Genomic DNA, 23,932 nt, shown 5'->3' with positions numbered 1-23,932 from the left:
CGATGAAAAAGAGTCACTTGTTCAAGACAATGAAGTTCTGCAATATGCTATAGATTCAAAATAAAACACTGCAGTTTGGCATAATTACTTTAGACAACTCAATGTAAGGATAAATAACATACCTCATATAACCGTTCCTTATTTCTTATTTTGGATTTATATTTGTGTATGTTTCAATCTGTAGTTGAACGATAACTAAGTAGAATGGCCTGCAGGAGATATAATGCAGTGTATATATAAGATGAAAGACTTATATAACACCTCCAATGGAGTCGAATGCTAGGCTTGCTAAAAATATCAAATCTGAGGAGGCTCATTTACCTGATAACAAACATAGGTTTTCGTCGCCTCCACGGGATGTTATGAGCTTTATTTAACTACTTCTATTTCGACACAAGTTATGCTGTGAAAAAATGAAGGCACAACTTAGCACTTCATATATGGGCTAAAGCAAAGGTAATATTTAAAATGCTGGAAGAAATCTTACTGAGCATTTTATGAGCTATAGATGCTTGCCGGCGGTGCGTAGAAGATTCAATTACCACGCTGGGCTCGGTGTATAGCTATTATTACTACGCGGTACTAAAGTAAAGGAAATACAAAAAGCTTTATTAATATGTGTTTTCTTAAAAAGAAAAAAAGCGGCGTGAGTCCGAAATACCTCCACAATGAGAAAAGATTCTCATATGCATACCTTATAGATTAGCCGTTATGGAGGAACAACGTGGCGTATTCAGGTTTTGCCGAGTGTCGAGGATGTGAACACCTGGTCAATGCCTGAAACTGAACGAATTTAAAAGCAATATTTTAAAATTAGGCTAGTCGGGGCTATTAAACACTGTAGCACCGCGCTAACGGTTTATCTAATCTACGTACCTTTGATACTGTGAATCTAGGCGCGTGGAGGCGAGCAGTTGTCTCGAACGCGTTTCCGTGATAAAATTGGAAGAATCTTACTTTGCGCGTCTTTTTATCTTGGCAGGTGAAACCAATTAAACTTGTCACCTCGTGACCGAGATGAACGCGAAGAAAGACTACAGAATACTGCTACCAGTGGGGGTAAATGTTATTAAAAGAAATATTTTCTCTTTGTAAAGGCCGGTGGCTACATAGAAAAAACTATCTATTTTCATAAACGGGATGAAAAGGAAAAAAACAATAAGTAAAAATAAAAATTAATATATATGTATGTAATTCCTGAAATAGGAAGTACGGATACTACGGAACTAAAGACAAATTTATTTTCTGAGAGGTAGTCAGGAATTTACCTAGTAATTCTTTTATAATATTTAGGATCATTTTTAATATTAGGCGTATATCTATCTTTATATGGATACAATATAAATCTCTATGTCTATATGCTCAGAGTTGTTACGCACTTGTGTAGTTGTAGATGGTAAAACAACTATTTGCAGTTAGATTAAAAGGTATTAGAGATCTTATAAAAATACGCCATCAGACAATCGCGTTTCCCACGGGATCTCGCTATTTAATCCCTCACGAAAAGTGTTTAAAGAAAAAATCCAAAAAACTTCACGTTTTTTTCGAATGGCCTCACCTCCTTTCTCATCAAGCACATTAATTTTTTCGAGTATGCGCCATGTGAATTCATTTGGGCCATGTCCAAGGTCCAAGAAATGCTTTACTATTGGTGCAGTTACCTTCTTAGTTCTGATTGCTGAACGGTGTTCAGTTAATCGTATCTGAATTGTGCGGGCTGTCTCACCTACATAGCCCAAGGCACAGGGACATTGTAAAAAGTATACAACGTTAGAGGTTTTACAGTTGAACATACTTTTGGCATTAGCTGTGTGTCCATTGTGGGTGAAGGAAACTCCTTCATGAATGTTGGCGCAAGATTTGCAGTTAGAACAGGGGAAAGTGCCTTTGAGGGGGTGATCACCTATTATGGATTTCTGAACAAACGTTGTAGGGTCTGTTGGGCCTTTCATTCTTGAGCGAACAATGTAATCTTTAATATTCTTGTTACGCCTATGGGCAAAAAGGGGTTTCTCTAGTTTATTGGCGCCATTACTATTCAGAATGTGCCAGGAAGAGTTGATGACTTGTTTTATTTTTGCATCTACCGTTGAATGTCGAGTGATACAGACCAGTTTTTTAGTATCCTCTTTTGGTTTATTTCTTAACAGACAGTCTCTGTCATAATAGCGTGCTCTTTTATATGATTCCCTCACTAATCTGTGTGGGTAGCCCCTGTTCAGAAATTTCTTTTTCATCTCTACTGCTTGTATATCAAAGTCTCGAAGGTTCGTACAATTCCTCCTAACCCGCAAAAATTGGGAAAATGGGATGCTCTGTCTCTGGTTTCTAGGATGAAAACTTTGAAAGTGGAGTAGGGTATTTCTGGCTGTGGGTTTCACAAAGAGATCTACTTTGAGTTGACCCTCTTCATGGAAAATCCATATATCTAGGAATTCTAATTTATTTGAGCTTATATGTGAGGTGAATTTAAGGTTTGAGTCACATACATTAAGCCAAGCTAGAAACTCATCCAGAGTCTGTCTCCCATCGGTCCAGACAAAAAAGATATTGTCAATGTATCTAGACCAATGGGAGACAGACTCGAAGAAGGGTGCTATTTCATTGTAAATGTAGCGGGCCTCAAAGGCGGCCATGTAAATGTTTGCTACCGAAGGCGCCACCGAGGCCCCCATGCTGACTCCCTTAATTTGTCGGAAAAGTTTTTGTCCGAATTCAAAAATATTCTCTGTAAGCACCATTTTGAGACATTGTAGCAGAAAGGTCTTGGGGCATGGTATAGAATAAAGATCAATGAACCATTCCACTGCCTGTATTGCCTCCGTTAGAGGAATATTACTATAAAGAGACTCAACGTCTAAAGTTACAAGTATGTCTCTTGAGGGGTTAAATCTGATGTTCTCTACCTTGTTAATCATGGCACTTGTGTCTTTTACATAAGACGGGACATTAGGTATAAAGGGACAGAGAAAGAAGTCAACATATTTGGAGAGAGCTTCAGTTGGAGTTGCTATCGTGGATACAATGGGCCTGTAAGGGGGATTTTTCTCATCTTTATAAATTTTTGGTAGGCCGTAAATACAGGCAGTTTTGCCTGTATTGGTATTTAAATAGTCAAACTCCTTTTTGTTAATGTCACCTTTTTCTAAAGCCAGAGTTGTGATGGAATGAATGTCTTTAGTTATTTTATTAATAGGGTTATGTCTCTCAGAACGGTAAAAGGTATGGTCTTCTAGCATTTTTAACATATTTTGTTCATAGGATAATGAATCGATGACTGCTATGCCGCCTCCTTTATCACAGCTCTTGATTGTGATGGAGGTGTTGGAGGCCAGCTCATGAAGGGCACCGTGTTCAAATTTATTGATGGTATAAATAGGTTTTGGAATGAACCGAATAGTTTTTTCTAGTTTTTTTAAAACAACTATCTCAAAAGCAGCCACCTCAGGCCCAACCTGATCGAGAGAGGGGCTGAAAGTGGAGGGTAGTCTAAGGGTGGTTGATTCTAAAGGCATCAAATTAGTTGATTCATTTTGAAAGTATTTTTTGAGTCGAATTTTTCGAAAAAAGGATATTATATCACTGTGCAATTCAAAGACATTTACGCCACAGTGTGGTACAAATGAAAGGCCTTTAGATAAGAGGCTAACGCTAGAGTCATTAAGCACAGTATTGGACAGGTTGAAAATGGGGATTACATTCCTGCCTTCCAATATTGTCTGTTTCTCGTCTCTCTGACAAATTGTGGTTCCTCCTGCTGATATAGATGTTGGGGATCTTGCTGATAATGATGTTGGGGTTTGTACCCCCCTCTGTTTTGTGGTTGAAACCTCACTCGAGGTCGGCCGCGGTGCCCCCGCGGTGGCCTAAAAAAGTAGTCTGGGTTTGATTTCGTTTGGGATGGGCAGAGTTATAATTACTGTCTGACTCATAAAATGCGTCATCTCCTTCTCCACCTGATTCTGAAGAGGCCGAAAAGTTATTAACCCTATGTTGCTGGTTTCTGTTTGTATCCATATAATGATTTTGTTTATAAAAATCTGGTTTTAAACATGGATAGGCCAATTCTAATGAGTAAAATCTTTTTTCTTTTACGAGCTTATCATTTTTATGTTTCTCTAAATAGCTCGCAAAAGATTCTACTTCTTTATTTGCATCCTCTAGTTTTTTGAGGGGGTCTTCTGGATTGCCTATTTGTTTAATGGCTTCTTCTAGGGCTTCTATTTCTTTTTTAATGTCTATCGCCAGTTCTTTTGCGGTCTCTACTATAAGCATCATTAAATTTCGCGAGCAGCGGCTCGCGATCATACTCCATTTTCTATAAATGCACGATGGTGTACAAATAGGCCCGGGATGTTTCTTACTCGTAAACCTATGGGGATTATGCCTGATTTTAAATAAGCCAACATAAATTCCCCATGGGCTTCCATTCACCATAATTTATTTAAAGTTAACATTGTAATTACTTTCAAAAGTCTGCGTGGAATTATTGAAGATAAAGCACATAGCATTTGTACAACCAACATGAGTAATGTAAGTTGTGAAAGCTGCGGGAAGAATAAGGAGTACCACATGTGCAGTACAGTGCAAGGATGGATAGGCAGCTTTAGCAGGATGAAGTACAGTACGTGCAGCATTATTTAAGGCTGCAGGGTGTGCTGCAATAGGAGGTATTACAAAATGTGCAGTGTAGCTCGAGAGTGAAGAGGCAGTGGCAGCATTCTGAGGTATAACAAGTGCAGCATAATTGAAGGGTCGAGGGGCATATGCAGAAGGAGGCATTAAAACATGTTTAGTACAAATTAAAATGGGATACGTAGCCATGGTAGGAGGATTCATAACATGTGTAGAACAGCTTAAGGGTGTTGTGTTAGCAGCAGTAGTAGGGAGTTGTACATATGCAGGACAGTTTAATAGTGGAAAAGGCAGCTGCTGCTGCAGGAGGGAGTAGAACAGGTGTAGTTATGTTTAAGGGTAAAAACCAAGCCGCACCAAGGAATAGCACTTTAAAAATGAAGATTCAGCTTTAGTAGCAGGAAGTAGAACATGAAACGCCATACGATGTTGAACATATTAAGGAAGTACAGCTGTGGTGTTGTATGTTAAATGTGTGTTTGAATGAATGGTAACAATACTTGCTTGTGGTGTTCTCGAACAGGGAGTGGTGCTTATTTAAGAGTTTGTGTAATAGTAGAAGTTGGGTTAACTGTGCGTCATGTGGGGGGTGTTAGCATGGTGTAGCTTGAGTTCAGAAGGGGAGAGTGTTATGGGGAAAAGGGGAAACTGTTTCTCTGCAACAGAACTGTGTTTTATTTCTTTTGTGCCATAAAAAAATTGATAATAACAGTTGCAATGGACAAGAGCGTAGATAAGGCAGTAGCATTATTGGTTGTTAAAGTGATGCATTATGGCTTAAGAATTTAGGAGGAGCAGCAGGGAGGACAGCATGTGCTATAGTATTGAAAGATGGAGGGGCACTTGCAGTACGAGGGAGGCCAACAAGAACAGTTTATTTTAAAAGTGGAAGGACTGCTGCAATTGTTGGCAAGAGAATAAGTGCAGTACAGCTCAAGGGTTGAGAAGTAATTGCAGCAGGCGGAAGTAGAGCTGTAGAAACACAGCTTAAAGGCGGAGGGGCAGTAGGAGGAAGAACATGTGCTACAGTTTTGAAGGATGGAGGGGGGGGCGTGGTCTGGCCACGCAGGAAGATGGCCGCCTGTTAGAGAAGCTCCGCCGAGGGACGGACCCCCGACGAGCTTTCTCGACGTACCTGTTCGTGTGGGCTCTCTATTGGCACTTGGAGGACGTAGGATGCCTTGAGAAATGTAGCGGTGGTTTCCTCTCAAAGCTAGCGGCACTCGCTCCTGCACGGCGACATCACGGTGAGGTAGCTGGCTCTGCCAGAGCACGCCTCGGCTCTCGCGCGCCCCCGAAGCCGCGCCTCTCCACAGCTTAGGCGGCGCCCTCGTCACTACAGGGCCGCGCCTTCTTCAGCTGCTAGGCCACGCCTCCACAGACGGTGGGGGCGCGCTACTTCACATCTGAGGAATGGCTTAAATAACCGCGCCCCCTGCAAATCTAGGGCCGGGCTTCCTCCTCACTCTAGGCCGCTCCCCCTCAGACGACGAGGCATCCAAAACACACAGAGAATATGATGCGCTTAACCTTGTGTATGTTCCTAATACACGGCGCCTTCATTTAAAAGTGTTTTCAAGGGATTTCTTTGCAGTCTACTAACAGAACACCTTGAGACTTTTTTTTTTCTTCTTTCACATGACGTACTTCATCATCTAGAGACCCTCTGAATTCTTTCCTACAGGGTTTTTTTGTTCTGCCTCCTCCAACTCAGCTTTATGTACCTCAGTGTGTTGATATTGCAAACATACGGTCTACTACTGCTTAATGTTGGAATATCGCAGGCAGGACTATAAGCACTGTCCCATATGTCACTACTACAAGCTCAAACTCTCCTTTGAGGCAGTCCTGGATGTATGATATATATCTTCTCTCACATGCTGCCTCCTTCTTTGAGAAGCGCTTTCCCTTTACATTTAAGTGCGTGCTTCTTAATGTGTATAACCACTTTTTTGCCATTACATTGCTACTCTACTGTCATACCCATTTATTGTATTTACATGCTTTGCTTATGAGGTACTTTTAATACGCAAGATTGCTTACTCCAACTCTTCATTGGTTTTGTGATATGCTATTTGCTATTTTGTGGCAATGTTGTAATGATTTTCCGATTTCAGGCATTAGATGTAGGCTGTTTATATTGGTCATTTTCTTGCTGTATACAATTTATTACCTCCTTGTTATTTGATACACCCCTGACTTCACCATTGCCTCATATTCCACTATTCCTTCTATTCGCTATTGCAGACCCCCATTGAAACGATACATAGACATGTCTAATAATAGGAATGGTGGTCGTGGGACTAAACAACCACTTTTCAATGAAGTGGTAAAACAACCCTCTCCTTTGGCAGTTAAAGGTAATGGCTCTACGTCACCTCCTTCGTCGCATGCTGCATTACCTCAGAGCGACAAGCCCCTGTCTGACACTATGCAACGCATTTTACAGGAACTTTCTGGGGTCAACCGACGACTGTAGGGCCTGGATATTTCTATGACTTCATTGACTGCAGAAACCAAGTCTATCAGGGCAAAACTTACTACTTTTCATACCAGGATTGATGTCATTGACTCAAAAATAATGGACTTAGAGGGTCATCTGGATTCTGTTCACGGTTCAGATCAAGACCTACTCTTCCTACACAGTAAAATTATCGATTTGGAAGACCGCAGTCGTAGAGACAATATCCGTTTTTTTGGTTTTCCAGAAAATATTGAGAAGCAAGATATGAAGTCCTATCTTTGTGATGCCCTTCCCACTCTGACTGGAATTTCTTTTACTCCTCCTCTTGAGCTCCAACGTGCTCACAGATTGGGCCCACGCGTCCTGGATCTTCTGCACGACCTAGACCAATCATTGCTTGTTTTCTTCGCCATGAGCAAACTAGACAGATTCTATCAATGGCTCGTACACATGGCTCCTTTCTGTTTCAGGGTCATACCATCCACATGGCTGCAGACTTCTCTAAAGAAACGAATGAACGGAGGAAGGCGTTTCTCTCCATGCGACCCCAGTTACGTCAAATGGACATCAAATATGGATTATTTGAGCCTGCACGTTTTCGTATTACTAGGAATGGAGAGTCCAAAGACTTTTACGATCCTGCACTTCTACAGCAGTTTCTAGATGGTATCAGGTCCGATGATATGGAAACTCAGTCTTCTTCCAATGCCCAATCTTCCCAGTCCAAGTCCTCATCTGCGAATTTACCAACATCTCATTTGTATACCTCTCCTGAATCTAGACAACGTGGCAGGGATCTCTCTCGTCTGTCTCGCTCTCAGGATGACATGAATTCGGCTTTACGCTCTGTCTCTTCTCATACTAATGCGCAACAAAGAGACAAGTCTAGATCGCCTCTTAAGACGCCATCTGATGCTGACTGAATTCTTTTAATGCTTTAATGCTTTATTACCTTTTCTTATTATATAAGCTTATAGCAGTGTTTACTGTTCACAATGCTTTTGTTGCTCGCTTAGCTCACTGAGATTTTCCTGTTTGATGTAATTTCTTGATGCTGATTGAAGGCATATAGCAGTGTTTGTTGTTGTACTTATATGTTGCTTCATGCTCTATTGTTATCCTTTACTCGCTACTAGTATGGGATTTTCAGATTTGCAGTTCTTTAATCACTTTCAAGTTTTGCTTCCTATGTATTGTACGGTTCTTATCTCTCCCACATTTATTACCTCTCCTGCTTTTGTATGATGTCTATGTGTCTTATTGATCCCCTTGCTTAGAGTGTCTTTCGCCATTTTCTTTTGTTTCTCTTCTATTGTATAACTTTCTGGGTTTTTCCTCCTCTCCTTCTACCTAGTATCTCTCTACCTCCTTTTATGTGATATTGTTGGTTTGGTTCCTCCTTGTACATCCTCTTTTGTGTTCCCTTCACTCTATTTTTCATACTCTTATTTCTGGTATATCATGTTTTTATTTAGTCTTTTTCTTTATCTAATTTTCTTGCGTTTTCCTTTTGTGGTGTGATCACTTTGGCTCTCTGTTTCGTATTGTGACCTATGTTTCCTTGTTCTTCTATGTTTTTACACTGGATATTTGATATCCTCCTAGTATTTTGCTGATTGCAGACTTCTCTCCAAGTTGTTCCCTCTCCTATGGCGATTCCTTTTCCAATGCACTTTTTTCTTTTTTTCTTTATGATGTTGTGCTGGTTGCTACACATGACATTCTTTATCTTCTTTGTTGGACTTTCCGCTTTGGATAGTCTTATGTATGTGTATGTATGTGTATGTGTATATATATATATATATATTCACAGAAAAAACCATAGGTTATAGTGGATATATAGTTAGGAATTTGCATTTAGAAAACCTTGAAAATTCAATGAAAAAACCATTGGTTTTAGGCCATATATAGTTAGGAATTAGCATTTACAAAACCTTATTTTACTCGCATAAAACCATTGAAATTCCATATATAGTTAGAAGCGCTAACTATATATCGCGCACCCGCAATCCACTGCTGATGATGTCACATATTACATCATTCATGACATGGTCAGTGACATCACTGATGACATCACTGATGACATCTCAAATGACATCACTGATGACATCACTGATCACAACATCCAGTGATTGTATGTGTCTGTAAAGTTTAAATATGTTTCACATATTGAAGAATGAGTGGATGTATAAGTGTCTGGATGAAGAATTTAGTAGGTGCATGACTGACTGTATGAGTGAGTGATTAAATGTGTCTCACTGAGTGCATGGGTTAGTGACTAAACTGTCTTAATTTGTGCATCAGTATGTTTGTTGTTGTGTAAGCTGCTGCATGTGTTGATCAGTAGCTATAAGAGTGGCCATATGGGTTATTGATTGGTTGCCCAAGTATTTGAATGGGAGGCTGAGTGTGTGTGTGGGTGGCTGGGAGGTGCGTGACTCTGTGCATAGATGTGTAAGCAGTTGATTCACTAGGAGTATGAGTTCAAGAGTGCATGTGGAAACAGCTATATGGGCGGTTGACTATGCATGGGTGTGTTGGTGAGTGAATGGATTTCTCATTGCTACATGTGCAAGTAAGTACGTATGTAAAACACAATACATATGAGAGTTGAGATATATAAATAACTGAACATAAGAGCCAGTGAATGTGTGAGTGGCTGTATCGATCACTGTGAGCTTGTATCAGGGATTATATAAGAGAATAAATATGTGTTATTATATGTTTGAATAAGTAAGATGTGTATAACTTTATAGTTGAGGAAATGGAGGTGTGATTGATTCTTTGCATGACTGAGTAGGTGTGTGAGTAACTCCATGGATGAGTGACAGTCTGTGAGTGTCTGTTTATACTGAGTGTATGTAAGGTTATATTAGAGTCTGAAGAGGTTCATTGTATTATCACATAAGTGATGTGATCAGTGATGACAAATGAGATGTCATCAGTGATGTCATTTGAGTTGTCATCAGTGATGTCATCAGTGATGTCATTTGAGATGTCATCAGTGATGTCATTTGAGTTGTCATCAGTGATGTCATTTGAGATGTCATCAGTGATGTCATCAGTGATGTCACTGACCATGTCATGAATGATGTAATATGTGACATCATCAGCAGTGGATTGCGGGTGCGCGATATATAGTTAGAGCTTCTAACTATATATGGAATTTCAATGGTTTTATGCGAGTAAAATAAGGTTTTGTAAATGCTAATTCCTAACTATATATGGCCTAAAACCAATGGTTTTTTCATTGAATTTTCAAGGTTTTCTAAATGCAAATTCCTAACTATATATCCACTATAACCTATGTTTTTTTCTGTGAATTTCATTGGTTTTTTAATAGCAAATATGAAAAGCTTTAAAATGTCAAGTACGTGATAGATAAAAACATTTTCGTATTTATGCACGCTGATGTGCTTTGAACGCTGCACCCCCCCCCCCTCCCCTCTTTTGTCTTAGTAGTACTCTCTCTTTGCAGATACTGAAGGGTAGTTAACGCAGGCCTTTACCACCGTTGTAATCCGTCGTGCCTCCTTGTCTCTCCATTTGATTGATTGTTGTCCAAGCATTTACTGTTTTAGAATTGGTTCTCTTTGGATCATTCTCTATTTACAAACAAGCACAAAGTCGCAATACTCTGTTTAGTCTTTGCAGATAGTGAAAAATCGTGTAAAAAAATAAAAGTAATCGAGCAAAATCAGTAGGCCACTAATTGGATCTCTTTTTGACCTCGCTAAAATAGAAATATTAGGAACAACCCTTCATGAGAAATACGAAAATAGTGAGATGAACTGAGCTCCACACCATGAGGGCTGCAAGACAGCTCGGCTCCATCACCCATCCCGCACAAAATAACGACAAACCCTATGCAAATATTAAAAATATAGACAACACACCAGCAAAGAAACAGGGTAAAACATTTTATTAAAAAACTATTTACATAACGTTGGTTTATAAGATGATGTCAGTAGTGGACCGATGTGTGAATAGATCGAAAACAGCACAAGGCTCCAAGATCCGGATGGCAAGCTCCTGGATGTTGGGTGCCATAGTTTAGAGTTCTGAATTTCAGCCTTTTTCAATGCCTGTGCTTTGTTGAATCAAAATGGCGGCTTGACACAAAGCTGACTCAAGCGTTGCTACTGATGCTATGCAGACCAAAACTGGTTTTCAGTTTGTACATTTTTCTAGATTTTTCAATCCAAGTTTGGTTGACTTTGTAGAACGATGGCTTCAGATTTTCAACATACGGTGTGGTGGCGCTGACTGGGAGGGGGCGCTTCGCTCCTGCCCCCTCCCCAAGTAAGATTTTCATACGTGAAAGTACGTTAATGGTTTTGGTCCCTGAGATGCTTCGATGTCACTACCATTCTCAAATAGCATAAGTTCTGGATGTTGGGTGCCATTGTTAAGAGTTCTGAGCAGTGCTTGTAACACTGTCTGAAGCTTATTTCCACCTACTGCAGCTTCACTATTCTCAAAGTAAGTGAGTGTCGTTTGTGGACCTGACTGCATTAGAAAACAATGTGATATGTTACCTTCCTAAACAGCTTGACGGAGGCCCCTGAGGGGCGGTGTGATGGCCATGGACTCGGAGAAGACGCTTGGCTCCGACACCCTCCCCAAGTCTTATAGCACTGGTGTAGCCTGAGATCGCCCCCGACATAGGCGGCCGGCTCCCGGGGTCCGGCGGAACTTTTTGCCTTTTGATGACTCTTCAATTCTGGACCTTGTCCCACAATCCGTTTGACCTGAAGACAAGCTGTAGTGGGGCGCCCCTTTACCGTTTTAGTTGCCATTCCGCCCGCTTTTGCTACACTGTGCCTCTTCCGCCATTCAGCTGTTTACCGCCCGCTCTTGCGACTACAACGTCTCGCTCACCATGTAGTTGAGTTGCTCCCGCTCTTAAGATTTAACCAAACTTTTTGGACTGCTGAAAGCGGTTGTATTCCGACCGCTGGTTGGTGGAGACATTTTGACTATATTCTGGACCTGCATTGTCGCGTAATGCGTCATATGACGCGACGCGTTAGCGCACCCGGAAGTGCTCCGGTGCGCAAGGCGCAGCTTCCCGGAAACGATCCAGAGCGCGCCGCGCAGCGCGTAACGTAAGCATAACAGGTCATGTGACTTGTTAATAAAACTTTTCATTGGTTCATTTTACTTTTCTTTTCCTAATGATGTAAGACTAGGTCATGTGACCTAAAAATAACACTTTTCATTGGATTAAAACATTTTTTTTCCCAAACGATGAAAGCCCCACCTTGTTTCTGGATGTTTCAGACTGAAGCTGGCGTCACCATGAGAGCACCACCATCTCGTAGCTCCGTCATGGCCATTTCGCAAGCAATCATGGCAGCCGCTCCCCACCGGAAGCCTGCGGGAGTCGACGGCCCCCAAGACTTTTGTACAATCTTCAAGGCTGAGGGGACGCTTTCGAGAATGGAACCCAAGCCATGGCAGACAAGCGTCCGAGTTCCAAGGTGTCCCAGGGCCATTGTACCGGACCAGGCCCAAATCCGAAGAGCCGGCCACCATTTTAAGAGTCCTGTGGAAGCCGCCTATCGCTGCACAGCAAGAGTGGGAGCAACTCAACTACATGGTGAGCGAGACGCTGTAGCCGTAAGAGCGGGCGGTAAACAGCTGAATGGCGGAAAATGCACAGTGTAGCAAAAGCGGGCGGAATGGCGACTGAAACGATAAAGGGGCGCCCCACTACAGTAGACGAGCCTCCGCCATGTGCTTCAAAACTGCATATGTATCTCGTGATATCAAGATTGGGCAACCAGTACACAACAAGCAGTTACGAGTCCCATTTACACCGGCGCCATTTTGGGCGCGGCCGAGCAGGTCCAGGATCTAGTCAAACATAACAAATGAGGCTGACGTCTCTGAAGCAGTTGACGAACAGCAGGACATAGCAAATAAACATGAAGTCTCTAAAGCTGTTAACTCACTGCAGGACAAAACAAGTAAACCTGAAACCTCTGGAATAATTGTCGCTCAGAAGAACAACACACAAAACTCTGTAGTGTCTGTGGAAAGTAAAACAGAAGGGCACTGGAGTTTCAGACACACTTAACACTAATGACTTAACAAAGATATCGTCTGTCTATGAAGCAGCTGTCACAAGGAAATCCCTAACGCATCAGCATTCTCGGAAGAGGTTGACACAAAAAAATCTTAAGGAACAAAGAAAGACCTGTTCACTCTTGACACCCCAGGTGCTGTCTATGTTGCACTATAGTGCTGCATCGAGAAAACGGACAACCCTATTGATGTGGATTTTTCATTATTGATTATTGTAAAGAAATGGCGACTCCCCCCTTTAGCAGATTAGCTAAATGTTTGTGTAATTTAGGCATAAAAGTTATAATATTGTTCTTGTTGTTGTTATCGTTATAGTTCTGGTTAATTTCAAAAAATGGTTAAATATATTTACAGTTTTTGTTGCGTTCGTTATAGTTAAATGTTAATAAAGTTTTAAAATCTAACTTTGTTGGAGTGCTATATATGTTTAAAAAATCGGATGAATGGGGCCTTGAATCGGGTTATTGTCATGTGTGGGCTTTGCAAGTGTACTGCTACAAGATCGGACATTTCAAACTCAAATGCACATTCTTTTTCTTACCTTTCCGAAGCATGGAGCGCAATAGCAGGCAGAGAAAGGGTGATGCACGTGTTGAACACTGCCTGGCCTGGCAAGTTGCTGGCAGTGCCCCCCGCCCGCTCCTGAAAGAGGGCACACACACACAGCCGCCCCGAGTACTTCACAAATCTTTAAAAGACCATGCGCTTGTTCATGAGGCTTAAATGGTTTATCACCCCTTCTATAACCCCTGCATCGACCCTCTGACGTTTCCTGGAAGAATTAGCACGTAACACAATACCAAGCCCTGTCAGCTAAAACCCCCGAGAAATCATGGGGCATATTATCAAGGGGGTTTATTTCCACTTTTTTGGCTTTAAAAGCCAAAAAAAAAGAGATAAAATTATCTCCCTATTACCAAGCTGTCGCTAACACCAGTTAGTGACAGCTAAAAGGAGATAGCGACCATCTTGAGCCCCGCTTTGCATATCAGTGATATTTATCACTAATGACATGCAAAGTGGGCGTGCCAAGATTTTAGCGACTGGAAACAGTCCCTAACCATCGCTATCTCCTATTACCAACTTTTGGAGATATTCGCGCTAAGAGCGAATATCTCCAAAACCTAACACCTGCCCTGAGCAGTTTTAGCCATGTTATCCAATGGGAAGTGGATAACATGGCTAAGAGCATTTGCTGGATAATGCATGAATATCGCTGACTTTTCAACGATATTCATGCATTGCGGCCGTTTTTTATCGCATTTGCGATAAACCTTGCTAATAGCAAGTTTATGTGCGATATAATTCGCCGATGTGCAACGATAATTTTTGTCTCTAAACAAGTTAGAGACAAAATTACCGCTAGTTGTTGGTAATATGCCCCCGGGTTTTTCCTTGCAGGAATCAGGAAGCGAAAGACTAGCACTGAAATCAGTAGTCTCACGCCTGAATCGGGAGGGTTGGCATGTCTGGATACTCTACAGCTGGGGTCATAAACTACATTCGCAGGGCTAGGTGATAGCCTAGGTCCGGCCTGGACAATCGGACACAGAGGAAGAGGAGTGTCAGAGGGTGCGGTAGTGAATAGGGTGAAAGGGAGGTGTCGGGCAGGCACAGGGTGTGATTCTCAGAGAAGAGCAGCGCAGATGGGGGGAAGTATATGGCCCATGCATGAGAGAGAGAGCGGGGGTGACCATTGCGTGGGGGAGATGCGTGCGAGGGTGGGGAGCCATGCTGAGAATCGGCGGCGTGCAGAGAGTGGCCCTGGTCAAGGCATCTAAAATGGCTGCCGTGCACGACAAAATTGTGGCATTGGACAAAACGCAAGATGGCGCAGACAATGTTTATCAATAAGGATTCATTTATAACAAAATATTTACTCGCAGTGACAAAATGGTGGTCACCACTTCCTGATTTCCATCGAATCGAACGTTAACAAACGTCACGCAGCAAAAAAAAAAAAAAAAAAAAAAAACACGCACAGAGCAGTTTTTAGCCATGTTATCCAATGGAAGGTGGATAACACGGCTAAGAGCATTTGCTGGATAATGCATGAATATCGCTGACTTTTCAACGATATTCATGCATTGTGGCCGATGTGCGGCGATAATTTTTGTCTCTAAACAATTAAAACGAAGCACAAAATGGCGAATTCTCGTTTCGCTACCAGTTTGCGGCCCAGTTCGCGCCCCGGGAAACGCTTCTACCGTGAAAAATAATTTTTTTTTTATTTTCCCCACGGGACCCTTTAATAACCCCAACAACAATCCTAGGGGGTCAAGAGGGGGATACCTTGCCCCCTTTCATTAAATTCCCCCTTCGTTTTTCACCTCTTCTTCTCTCTCGATCCTACCGAGAGATAAGATGGCGGCCGCTCCGGACTGTCACGCAGCAAAAAAAAAAAAAGCTCACGCACAGCCGCTGGAAGAGATGTATCAACATATATGAGCCTCCTCAGCCACCCTCAGGAAATATAGGGGATTAGGATACGTCTCCCGCACCCCCTTATACCTAGTAATTTAATTAACGAAGCACAAAATGGCGAATTCCCGTTTCGCTACCAGTTTGCAGCCCAGTTCGCGGCCCGGGAAGCGCTTCTACCGTGAAAAATCATTTTTTTTTTAATTTTCCCCACGGGACCCTTTAATAACCCCAACAACATTCCTAGGGGGTCAAGAGGGGGATACCTTGCCCCCTTTCATTAAATTCCCCTTTCGTTTTTCACCTCTTCTTCTCTCTCGATCCTACCGAGAGACAAGATGGCGGCCGCTCCAGACTGTTTAGAATGTTGACAGACACCGGAGAGCCAATCAGCTTTCTGCGCGCAAAGTTCCGATAAGCGAAAAGTAAGCGGACCGGATCGCTGCCCGGAGCGCTGTTACAGATATATATCTTGATTTAAACGTTAATTTCTCAAAATCCACTGAAGCACATATATTGAGACCTAGCAAAGGCACATCGGGCTAACAGTCCCTACAATTTTGCCAAGTTTCGTGCAAATCCATTCAGCCGTTCGAGCTAAAAGTGAGGCCAAAGGCCCTATGGAAAAATGAATGGGAAAAACGCGTTTTGGGACCCCCCTTTTTTCTCGGCCCCCCCTTGACGAAACCCCACCAAATTTTCAGGGGCTGCTCAGAAACAAAATGTGCCATTTTCCTGAAAATTTCAGCCGATTCCGTCCACAAACGCCAAAGTTATTAGACATAGAATTTTCAGAAATCCCATAGGGAATTAATCCTAACTATATATACCTACTGGCGATAGCCAGTAGGTAATATATGTATATGTATGTGTATGTGTATATATATATATATTTTTTTTTTCTGCTCCTATTACTATGCATTATCGTTTATACTTTCTATTTTCTTTCCACTCTTCTTTATATTGATGTGGATTTCTCATCCTCTCATTTACCTTTCATATTTATTTCACTCTATCTTCCACACCTCCTCTATTGTATAATATGTTTTCTTTTATTTAATCCTCCTTGCTTTCATTACTCTCCTTTTGTATGGTTCTTGTATCATACCTTTAATAATTCTTTCTACTTTACTGGTCCTGATGCGATACATTGCTATATTTTTCCTCCGCTTTTTCTCTTCTATATCTTGTCTTCCTTTTGCTTCATCCTCCTTGCTTTTATTTACTCTCCTCATGTTCCCCTCATGTAGTATTCTTGATGGGGGTTTATTGGTGACCGTTTTTTGGAGGGGATGAAGAGGAGTTGATTTCGATTTTGATGATGTTATTTTGTTATATTGCGCTTTATATATCTCATATTACCATTATCCTCTAGATCCCCACTCTTCTTTGCTCGAAAGGGGCCCGGTTTCCCTTGGCGTTGCTCTAAGTGCGCCCAGACCCACAGTTTACAGTCCAGGTTGCTTTTCTCTTCTACTTTCCTATCTACTCTTCCTTTTCCTTTTCCTTTTCTTTTTCCTTCTTTCCTTCTTCATTTCTCTAATTGCTTTTTTTTAACCTCTATACCCTTTTTTTTTCTTTTTTTCCCAGAGTAGCATTTCTATTCTTTTCTATCTCTCCTCTTCCTCACTTCTTATTTACTTAATCCTATTCTCATGCCTTCTACCCATCCGTTGTCTGTGATTTCTTGGAATGTTCATGGCCTCACCCATTACATAAAACGCAAGAAAGTTCTTTCCTATTTACATTCTAAGCATGTGGACGTTGCTCTCTTACAGGAGACTCATTTGGACGATATTGAATCAAGTAAACTCAGCAGGGACTGGGTTGGTAAAGTCATACATAGTTCAGTCTCTAAACCTGATCCAGCAAATCCTAATCCTATTCGTAAATGTGGAGTAGCCATCCTTTTTCGGAAGTCCCTTCCTTTCACAATTCTAAAGTCATGGTCTGATCCGGAAGGTCAATATGTATTTGTTAAACTGAAGCTTGGCAATTCCTTCATTTGTCTCGGTTCTGTATACGCTCCGCTAGGCTCCAAAAAACAATTTTTTCTTCGACTTAATCGTCTTCTTACGGAAAGAAATGCTTCTCAATTTCTCATCGGTGGTGACTGGAATTTGGCACCGGATCCTGCTCTTGACAGAACAGGCTGCATTGACATTAACAACGCTTCAGACAGAGCCATTTTCTGTGACATCCTTACTGACACTGGTCTTGTTGACCATTGGAGATTAAGTCACCCACAGGATAAAGAGTACACCTTTTTTTCTTCTACTCACGGTACGTTTTCGCGCCTTGATTATTTTCTTCTTTCGCAACATTCAGTCCGATTGGTTACTGATTCCCAGATTTTGGAAGCAGCTATATCTGATCACTCCCCTGTTCTTCTATCTCTAGACTTGGGTCTTATGAGTCCGGGGCGCAAACCGTGGCGTTTGAATATCAACAAATATAAACCGCCAACGGGTAAAATCCTTTTGCAATCCCACTTCCGTGATTATCTTCTCAATAATGAAGATTCGGTTTCCTCTAAAAGAATGGTCTGGGCAGCGGCTAAGGCAACCATCAGAGGTCAACTTATGCGAGACGCAGCTCTTTATAATAAACAGAACGCTGCCAAACAACTTGATCTGGAAAAGGATATTCACCGACTCTCTCAACTATATATCTCGAAACCGACTCTCCAAAATCGTAAGTTATTAGAACAAGCACGCATGGCCCTCAATACTCTTTTTACTTCTAAGGCAGAATATGCCTTGCAAAAGATGAAAGGTCGTCATTATGAACAAGTGGAGAAGGCTGGTCGATTATTGGCTGCGAAGCTGCGTCAAAGAGAGGCCGCTATGGCGATTCCAGCGATTAAATCTAGTGGTGGCGATATCCTTACCCGGCCACAAGACATAGTTGAGGAGTTTGCCTCATTTTATAGATCTCTCTACTCTCCAGGCACTCAGGTAGATACGCTCTCCGATGATGGAAGAGCTCTACTTGAAGGGCCTATCACGATGGATGAAATCTCCTCAGCTATATCTGCCTTGAAGTGCCATAAAGCTCCGGGGAATGATGGTTTTCCTCCTGAATTTTTTTAATGGACTGGTCCGAGCATGATTGATACTCTTCATGCTGCCTTTGGGGAAGCCGTGGAGGAGTCTTCTCTTGGTTCTATCTCTAACAAAGCCATCATAGCGGTTCTGCCTAAACCTGGCAAGGATCCTCTATTGTGTGGTAGTTATCGTCCTATATCTCTTTTAAATTCTGATGTTAAGATCCTTGCTAGCATTCTTGCATCACGACTCCGCAAGATTTTACCTTCTTTAATTCATAACTCCCAAGTAGGTTTTGTTCCCGGTCGTTCCTCTCGCAATCACTTGCGTACTCTCTCCCATGCCATATGGTCAACTAAGCATCTTACCGATGATGCTCTCCTTCTCTCTTTGGATGCTGAAAAAGCATTTGACCGTATCGAATGGGAATACCTTTTTACCGTCATGCAAAGATTTGGATTAGGTGATCAGTTCATAGCTAAAGTACGACTACTTTATGATAGCCCATCTGCTCAAGTTAACTGTGGCGGTTTTCTTTCTACTCCATTTCCTATCCGACGGGGTACCCGCCAGGGTTGCCCACTCTCCCCTCTTCTTTTCCTTTTGGCTATGGAACCTCTAGCTGCTGCAATTCGTCAATCGGCTGATGTAGTGGGCACTCCTCTTCCAATTGGTCACTCCAAAATGTATTTATATGCGGATGACATTCTTCTTACACTTACTGATCTTCCCCGCTCTCTCCCTGCTCTCCTCCGTGTCATTGATGATTTTTCTTCTTTCTCTGGATATAAGATAAACTGGGACAAGAGCGAAGCATTACCTATGTCCATTGGTACTACGAAGGACGCCATCTCTGGTTTCCCATTTCATTGGCAACCCTCTCGGCTTAAATACTTAGGTATACTCCTCAATAGGGGATTGGATAATGTTGTCACGGACAATTTAACTCCTTTAATTACGCAAATGCAAAGAGACTTCAATAAATGGAAGGCCCTAGGTTTATCCCTTTGGGGACGGGTTCAGGCGATCAAGATGGTCACCTTACCACGTTTTCTCTATGTTCTGGGTATGCTCCCTTTGACCATTCCTTTGGCTACTCTTCGGTCCATTGATTCGAAAATTAAACTTTTTATATGGGGTACAGCTAAACCACGTCTCTCTCTAGCCAAATTAAAGTCCCACCAATTGCATGGAGGTTTAGGTCTTCCCTCTATCGAGCATTACTCCCTTGCCCTCCATCTTTCCCATCTTTCTTTCTTTTTACCTAAGTCTAAAGACATCCCCCAATGGGTTCCACTTGAACGTCACTTATTGGCTTCTGGCCCTGGTTTATCCCTTTTATATGGCAAGGGTTCCAGTTCTCTTGACCCAAAAAATCCTATATTATCTTCTATGTATAAGTCTTGGCAAAGAAGTCACCGCATCTTTAAGTCTAACTTGCGGCTTCACTTTAATGCTCCTATATGGTCTAACTCGGCTATTCGAGTGCGGGGTCGAACTGTGTCCTGGCCTCTGTGGCAAGAGGCTGGTATTCATTCCCTGGAACAACTGTTCCATGGTGACAATTTTAAATCCTTTCCCCAACTCAGTGAGGAATTCCATCTCCCGCCCTCACAGTCCTGTAAATATTCCCATCTTCAACAAGCTCTCACAAAACGTCTGGGTTCCCCACCTAGGCTGCTGTCCACTTCTCCTATTTTATCTTATTTGAATTTATAGGAAACTTTTAAGGGTGTCACCTCTGGCCTTTATAAAACTTTCTTACATCCTCTATTTTCGCAACCCCTTTCAAAAGCTCTTCAATTAAAGTGGCAATCACGCCTTTCTGTGACATACTCAGATGACCAGTGGGATCTCATTTTGGAAGGATTACATAAGGGTGTTCGAGAAGCTCGCCTTAAATTTTTTATTTTTAAAATTCTCCATGAATGGCACTGGTCCCCGGTCAAATTACATTGTGCTAAGTTACTTTCCCATTCTTTGTGCTGGAGATGTCCTGCTTCCAGTTGTGATATAACGCACATTATCTGTGAATGCCCTTGTACTAGATCATTTTGGCTTTTTGTGCGAAAGACTTTGGCTTCTGCTATGTCATTGCCTTTGCCCCTTACCTCTGCAAACATAATTTTACACAACTTTCGTGGCCTTCCAAAATTTACTAAACCACAGACTCGTCTCCTACATACTGCCCTAGCCACGGCAAAAATTTGTATATTGCGTCATTGGAAGTCTTCATTACCTCCTTCTCAGGAGGAATGGTTGGTGGCAATGATACAAACAGCTTCTTACGAACGTATAATTTATAATTTGCAGGATCAAGCTTTCATTTTTCTTCAAGTTTGGTCCCCATTCCTGGAAACCACAGTGGGTAATGACTCTGTCTCTACTCCTTCTTCTTCTACGGCTGTTCTTCCTTCTTAATTCCACCTTTTTCGCACCATGTTTATTTTCTTTTATTCCTCTCTCCTATGTTCCTTCACACTCTTCTTGCTTCCATCTCATTTCACAGTTAGTTTTGTTACTCTGGAGCTCCCTTTTTCTTTTCTTTTTCTTTTTCTCTTGTCTTTTTTCTTTCCTTTTATCCTTAGTTTTGCCTTATGAATTCTAGAGGATTTGTTGTTTATGCTTCCTTTGTTATATTTTATGAATCAATTCCTCATTTATGCTATGTCTCATTTTTTCCTCTGCATATGTATCTACATTTACGCTTTATCAAATGTTATTAATAAAAATGTCAACATCAAGGATGGAGGGGAAGCTGCAGCAGGAGGGAGGAGAATATGTACAGCACTGTTAAAGAGTGAAGGGGCAGCAGGTGGAAATAGAACAGTGGTGTGCTGTTTTAGAGTGAAGGGGCGATTGCAGTAGTAGAAAAGATACTAGGTGTATATGAAGAAAAGAGTGGGAAAGCACTTGGAGCAGGAGGGAAAATAAAAAGTGGTGCGGTGTTAAGGGTTGAAGGGCATCTACAATAGAATGTAGGCGAACAGGTGTTGCAGTGATCTTGGCAAAATGTGGAGGTGCAGTAGGGTAGAGTAGAACAGATGGTCGAGTAGTTAGAAATAAAAGGGTAGCTGCAGCATACTACTGAAGAGCACATGCAGCAGAGCTTAAGGTAGAAAAGGCTAGTGCAGCAGTAGTTTGTGATTGTAGCCTTGCAGTGTTTAGTGCTCAAAAGGCTGTTGCACTTGGAGTTGAAAGTGAAGGTCCCATGTTAGCAGAAGAAATATGTTGGAATAAAGAAGAGCATGACTAGCCACTTGTGATAAGATAGCAGGGGCATTAGAGCATTGGAAAGTTATATAAAAAGTAGGCGTTAGACGATGTACAACAGTGTGTGTGATAAAATATGAGGTATGTTAGTATGTGCTAGAGAGACTGCAGGGCATTTATAGACTATTTCGTGAAGGACAAAGAAATGTTTGCAGTAGGTAAGGAGCATAATGAGACTCTACAATATGATGAAGTTGGTCATTGAAGGTAGTCATGTGGCCTACTTTTTGTCAAACGACAACATCTTAGAGGTTAGCATGAAATTAGTATGAATGTTATATGGTGTAAGCTTTAGTGTAAATGTATGTATAGGTATGTATGGATATGGTTGTGTGTAGTTGTGTTTGTTTTTGTCGTTCTGTATATAGCTTTGTGTGTGTGGTATGTGTCCCTCTTTGTGTGTGTTCTTGTGTGTGTGTGTGTTGTTCCTTATGTATGTGGTTGTGTGTGTTTAATGTTGTGTGCTGTGTGTGTGTATGGTTGTGGGTGCAATTGTACGCAAAGTGTTGCTTGTTGTATAGTTTGTGCAGCATAAAAAGTGAAGTTGAGTATGCGTTACTAGAAAGGTATAAGCAAGGGGTAGCTACAGCTAGGGAGGGAAGAGAGGTATGGGTAAGATAAGAAATTGTTGTATGCAAAGTTTTAGTGCATCCCGTTTTTTAGAGTTATAAAACGTGATTGGGAGAGGTAGAACATGGCAAGAGTGAAGATAGGGCATTGTGACCATTGCTGTGTTGAAGTGTTGCAGAATGAGTTATGGTTAAAAGGGGAGCAAGAGGGAGGCATGTAAGTGCTAATAGGTTTTTATGGGGAAGAGGGAAAACTGTTTTGTGCAACAGGACTGTGTATGTTTTTGAGGTAATGATGGGAAAGTTCATATAAAAAGTTGCAAAAGTGAGGGAAGATGGGGCGGTGGCATTACTTGTTCGTAAAAGTGATGCATTATGGCTTATGGATAAAGAGGGAGCAGTAATGAGGACAGCATGTGCTACAGTGTTGAAGGCTAGGGGGAACCCTGCAGTAGGAGGGAGGAAACAGGAGAAGTGTATTTAAAAGTGAAAGGACTGCTGCAATTGAAGGGAAGAAAAAAGTGCAGTACATCTTAAAGGTGGAGATGTAGTTGCATCAGGAGGGAGTAGAGCAGTAGAAACCAGCTTAAGGGTGGAAGGCAGTAAGAGGGAGAACATCTGCAACAGTTTTGAAGGATGGAATGGAAGCTGCAGCAGAAGGGAGGAGAACAGGTGCAGCACTGCTAAAGAGTGAAGGGGCAGCAAGTGGAAAAAGAACAGATGGTGTAGGGTTTAAGAGTGAAGGGGCAGGTTCAGCAGAAGGAAAGATAGTAGGTGCATAAAAATAAAAGAGTGGGAAGGCAGTTGCAACAGGAGGGAGGATAATGAGTGCTGCATTTTTTAAGTGGTGAAGGGCAACTACAATAGGAGGGATGAGAACAGGTGGTGCATTGTTCTTGGCTAAATTGACAGGTGCAGTGGGCTAGAATAAAATGCATGGTGCAGGAGTTAGATAAATACAAAAAGGGTAGCTGCAGCATAGTACTGAAGAACATGTGCAGCATAGTTGAAGGTACAAAAGACTGGCGCAGCAGGAGTGTGTGACTTTAGCAGTGCAATGTTTAATGTTGAAAAGGCTGTTACACGTGGAGTTGAAGGTAGAGGGGCCTAGTTTGCAGAACAAATGTATTGAGCTATAATAAGAGCATGAATAGCCTCTCAGGATAAGATAGTAGAGGCATTATAGCAGAGTGTAGTTAGTTAAAATGTATGGTGTAGAAGAGGTACAATAGTGGGTATAATAACATTTGAATTTAAGTAGTATGTGGTACAGAGACTGCAGAGCATTTATGGATTATACAGTGAAGGACAAGAAAATGCAATAGGTTAAGAGCATGGTGAGACTCTGTACTATAATGAAGTTGGGCAATTAAGATAGTAATGTAGTCTACTTTTTGACAAGTAACAACATCTTAAAGGTAAGCATGAAGTTA

The sequence above is a fragment of the Lissotriton vulgaris genome, chromosome 5, assembly GCF_964263255.1.
Source record: "Lissotriton vulgaris chromosome 5, aLisVul1.2, whole genome shotgun sequence".
NCBI classification, from domain to species: Eukaryota; Metazoa; Chordata; class Amphibia; order Caudata; family Salamandridae; genus Lissotriton; species Lissotriton vulgaris.
This window is presented reverse-complemented; position numbering follows the sequence as displayed.